The following is a 5,584-nucleotide window of genomic DNA, read 5'->3' as shown; positions in this document are numbered from 1 at the left end:
TTTCCAGATGAAAATTTATTTGCAATTTCCATAGTGAACCCTTGGTATGCTGACTTGGCTAATTATTTGTCCACGGGAAAAACACCTCCATATTTTACTCCAAAGGAAAAGAAGAGGCTGATCAAACAAAGTGCTAGATATTCATGGGTTACTGGAGATTTATTTTACACCAGTTATGATATGGTTATTAGACGATGCGTAAGAAATGATGAAATAATTGATATTTTAAAATCTTGTCATGATGAACTGTGTGGTGGGAATTTTGCAGCAAAAAGAACAGCATTCAAGATTCTCAGTCTTGGATACTATTGGCCATCTATTTTTAAGGATTGCAAGAAGTATGTGAAAAGTTGTGATAGCTATCAAAGAATGGGCATACCAACAGCTACAGATGAAATGCCACTTTAGCCTCAAGTACGTTTAGAGCTATTTGAAAAATGGGCTCTAGATTTTATAGGACCCATCAATCCAACTTCCAAAGGCAAAAAGTACATCCTAGTATGTACTAATTACGTGACAAAATGGGCTGAAGAAAAAGCACTAGTCCAGGCAAATTAACAACCAGTGGTAAACTTACTTTTTGAAGAAATTTTTGTAAGGTATGGAGTACCAAGGAAGATAGTGACGGATCAAGGTACTCAATTTACTTCAAATCTGGTCAAAGACATCACAGAAAAATATAAAATCAAGCACAGGAAAAGTACACCTTACCATCCACAGGCCAATGGCCAAGTGGAATCTACAAATAAAACATTGGAAGGAATTATCACTAAGACAGTAGCAATGAACATAAAGAATTGGGAAGAGAAGCTCAACGATGCACTCTGGGCTTACAGAATCACATGGAAAAACACTACAGGATTTACACCATATCAGCTGGTGTATGGAAAAGAGGTAATTCTTCCTATTGAATTTCCAATACATACTTATAAGATGGTTGCAGATTTAGGAATTGATCTCAATGAAGCACAAAAAGAGAGAATTCGGCAATTGAACCAGTTAGATGAAATGAGGCAGCAAGCAGAGGAGACAACAATCCTAATGCATAAACAAAGGAAGCAGTGGCATGATGCACACATTAAAAAGAAACAGTTCAAAGAAGGAGACTGGGCTTTACTCTTTGACTCTAAATTCAGAGATCATAAAGCCAAATTTACAACACATTGGCTGGGCCCATATGAAATAGTTTGAGTATATGAAAATGGATCAATAAGCTTACTACAATTGATGGAGAAGGCAACACCTTTATTGTCAATGGACATAGGTTGAAACTCTATCATAAGCCCATCAGCAAGGAAGATTTTCTTCAAACTGTATCTCGGCAAAGGGAGGTTGAAATATTGCAGCCTTCGGCTGTGATATCTCTACCTTAGTTCATTCAATTTCATTTTTGCTTTAACAATAAATAAAAAATAAAAATACAAAAAATACAAAATAAAATAAAATAAAAAAATACAAAATAACAAAAAATTTAAAAAAAAATAATGGTTTAGATGTGAAAACCAGACTCTGGCACACTCTAAACTCGAATTCTTACTAGAAAACCAGTCATTTGGTTGGTAAGAATTCCTTGTTCTACTTTTTTACTGTTTTTCATCAATTCAATAATGACTTGAGGACAAGTCAAAGACTTAGTGGGGGAGAATAAATAGTGGTTTTTCCCCTATCTCACCTCCTCATTTTTAAATCTTCAAGGAATTTGTTTCATTAATTCAGTATTTCAGTAAAAGAGTTGTTTTTGTTCTAATCAGAGGGACATGTTTAAGCAATATGCAGTGCGACCTGTTCAGAAGACTATGTCAACATTACCAATATGCAGTGGGACCTGTTCAGAAGCCTATGTCAACATCACCAATATCAAAGGGACCTGTTAAAGACTGCATTCAAGATACATCAGGCTACTTCAACAAAGTTTTCAAAGGTTGCTTATCATCAAAATTATAATCAAGGCTACATCAACACCAAGGATAAAAGAAGCTTCACAAACATGGTTCTTCAGAGTTCTTCAGATTTTAAAGGGACCTGTTATATTCAATTTCATTTCAAAGGGCCCTATTTTAGACAATGAAGATCAGTCATACCTGTACAATGAAGATTAGTCATACCTGTGCACGCCAAATCAGCATTTTGTCAACCAACAAGTGTAATGTATTGTTGAAATTTTCATTTTTAACATTTAAAATTCTTAAATTATTTTAGTGTTAAAAATGATAATTATTATTGGTTTTTATCAATTTCAAAAATCCTTATCCCCATAACCTTTGTCATATTCCTAAATACTCACCTCATTATCACTCTGCTTATCATTTCCTATCACACCTTAGCCTATTTTCATTCCTACTACGCTCTTCAAACCTTTTCATACACCGCTCTTCAAACCTTGTCATCAACTCATCATTTTTAAATCGGCCTTCTGGAAATCAAGTACCAACAAGTAGTGGATACTCAATGTACAAGTCCGTTCAATGGAAAGACAAGTGTTAAACCGTCTGTCCTCAAATGATTTCATTCATTGCGACTGTTAGAGTTATAAAACAATATTTTGACCCAAGTTTTCTTATGAAATATATCCGTTATCATCACGCGAATTGCATATTGTGTTATCATGATTATGCTTCTGCAAATTAGTATTGCTCCTCTGTATTCATGATTTGAATGTGCCTTCCAACTTTGCATTATCATCATAGCAATTGGATGAAGGTCGACTGTTGATTTTTCATTTTATAAACTCTGGGTTCATAAAGTTAGTTACAGCGTTAGTATTCAGACTTTGAGTTTCTTAAAGAGGGCCGAGATAGTAGGTGCTATAAAGGGAGAACATATAGTAGACAGGCTTATCCCGAGTTTTTTACATCTGCCTGGAATTTGAGGACGTTAACCAAGTTAGCTCAAGCAATTGAAGAAGTAAACTCAGAGAATAGAGGACGTTACCACGTCAGCTCAGAGAATCGAGGACGTTACCAGGTCAGCTCAGTGGAACGTAGGAAAAGAGGTAACAAGTTAAAAGCCCTGATTGAATTTTTGAGCATAAAAAATGGGGTTAGAACAGAGTTTTTTAACAAAATGACCAATAGAGCAGAGCCCAAAAGATTTGATAGTTCACAATATCATGAAGACTGTGTCACGATTTTAAGGGAAAAACATTGGTTGTCTTTTCTAGAGAAATTCAATGGAAACAATGAAGAAGTTATGAAGCAATTTTCATTTTTCTTCAATGTAGAGAAAGATTTAATAGGAAATTTCTATTTTAGAATTTCAGAGGATACCACAGCACAAACATTGGGAATCAGTCCAGAAGGGGAAAAGTATTTCAAAACCAAACAATTTAGGGAAAAATCATGGACTCAGTTTATGTCTAGGTCAAAGGTTTCCTCTGTCAATTGGAAAAAGGGTGTTCCTAGAAGCTGGCTAATTCACCCGTGGGAAGAAATGGTATACATTATTCAAAAATTTGTTACATGTGAAGGACGTTACAGTATAGTATACCTATATCACATAAAACTTTCGTTGCACTTAAAAGGTCAATGCACCATCAGTTTGCCCTATTTTCTGTTACAGAGTTTGACTAAAATGTCGAAGACCATTAAGAAAAAAAAGGTAATGAAGATAGGAGTTTGTATCATTTTGGGTTGATCAAAATTCTAATTGAATTTGAGTTGCAGAGGAGAGGAAAAACATGGAAAGAGTTTTTGATTGACAATCAAATTAAAATTAGAGAAGATGAATAGGAACAATAAGAACGCACAGAGTTTATGATTGATATTGATGAGGAAATCCCTGAGCGTAAGTCAAGCAATGTTCCTCAACCCAGCATTGGTGTAAGGACAGGAAGGATGAGGCAAGAAACTGCCAAGAAAATTGAAAAAGAAAAAATCTTCACTACTTATAAGAGAAGATCAAGGAGAATAAAAAGGAATCAAACACAAGATGATCAAACAGAGCCGAATGCAAATGAACCAATGGAAATTGAAAGCAGTCTAATTCACAGCCAGAACAGGAAGCAAAATTGGAAATTGAGAGTAACAAGGGAGAAAGGAAAGAGCCAGCACCTACAAACAAGAAACAAATAAGGTTAGAGAAATAGATTGAAGAGCTAAAAGAGGAATTGATGGAAGAAAACATGTTGGAGAAGGTCATAAAGAAGGAAAATGAAATGTTGAGAGCTCAGAGCAAGAAGATTCAGCAGAAAAATGAGAAACTGAAGAGGAAAATCAAAGAACTTAGGACTGATCAAACTGAAACGTGCAAATGGGCGACAAAATGGTACACTCAGAAAAAAGTTCTCAAAGAAAAATATAAGAATATGAAACATGAGTTCCAAGTTCAGAAGAATGCTCAAGTTCAGAAGAATATAGATGTATTGCTACAAGCGGCAGAGGCACAAGCGGGAACAGAATATAAAGGGAGCACATCAGGATTAGCATGAGGACATGCTAAATCATTGAGTTTGGGGGAGATGATGGTACTATTTTATTGCCATTCTTTACTTCTAGAAATCCATCTTTATCTATCATTTTCTTCCATAAACCCCTCATAGTCCATTGAAATTGATTAATGAAGCATTATAATTGTTATTTTACATTAACTTTAATTTATGGATTTTTATGTTAAAAATTGGAAAATTTCGACAAAATTACGGGATGTCATGACTTCCTATAATTGGTTTATGTTGTGACACGTGGCATGGCAGGAAAATTGGAACAAAAGATAAGGACGTGATCTAGGATGTACATACATGGTGGAAAATCTATTTAGCATCGAATTTGGAGCTCCTGAATACATGGTCAATGCTGGTCAAACCCAGCCTTTTTGGTTGTAAAAGCAGCAAAAATCTGAAGTTACCTAAACTGATTTCGTTTTTTTTAGAAATTAGTTAGGATTAGGAAAAACGAAAATAGCCTTTTTTATTGTAAAAGTAGAAACATCTGAAGTGATAATGAATGTACATTTGGTTGTAAATTTTAATAAATAAGAGGAACACTGGTAAGGAAAGGAGATTAGACAAAGACAGACTTGAGGCTGTAAGCGTATTCCAGAACTCTGTTTTGAATTTAATCGATTCTCAGAACTTAATCAAAAGGCAGAACTTCATATGGTGTTTATGACTTAGCGTTCTTATCATCTCAATTTTTCTAAGTGTGCCATCAAAGCGTGGAAGGGCCCTACGTGAAGATTGGTACACTTTCATTTCTGTTTCATAGGATTTAGTCTTTAGATCTGAATAGCGTTTGATGTTATTTCATTGCTTGTGAGTTGATCAGTTTGATTAGAAGTTCTTGTTATTGTTATTTTATGATTCGTAGTAGTACCTTGGAAATTCAATTGCAAAATTATTGAATCAGACTTTGTAAAAGGTTTAATTGAACATTGAATTTCAAGATATTTCTATGGACTCTATTTTCACGAATTTGATCTTTGGTATGCTTAGTATGAATTTGATCTTTGGTATGCTTAGTGTGTTGTCTTGAAAGAGTTTTTGTGAATTAAGTCCTTGTAAGAGGATTGAGAACTCAGACGAGTAGCACTATGTTTTTAGAACAGTTAATTAAATTAGATGATATAAGTGTTTAAATTGTGAAAGGAA

This window comes from Pinus tabuliformis, chromosome 9 (genome assembly GCF_031772625.1).
Source record: "Pinus tabuliformis cultivar Carrire ecotype Pingquan chromosome 9, CPIR1, whole genome shotgun sequence".
NCBI classification, from domain to species: Eukaryota; Viridiplantae; Streptophyta; class Pinopsida; order Pinales; family Pinaceae; genus Pinus; species Pinus tabuliformis.
This window is presented reverse-complemented; position numbering follows the sequence as displayed.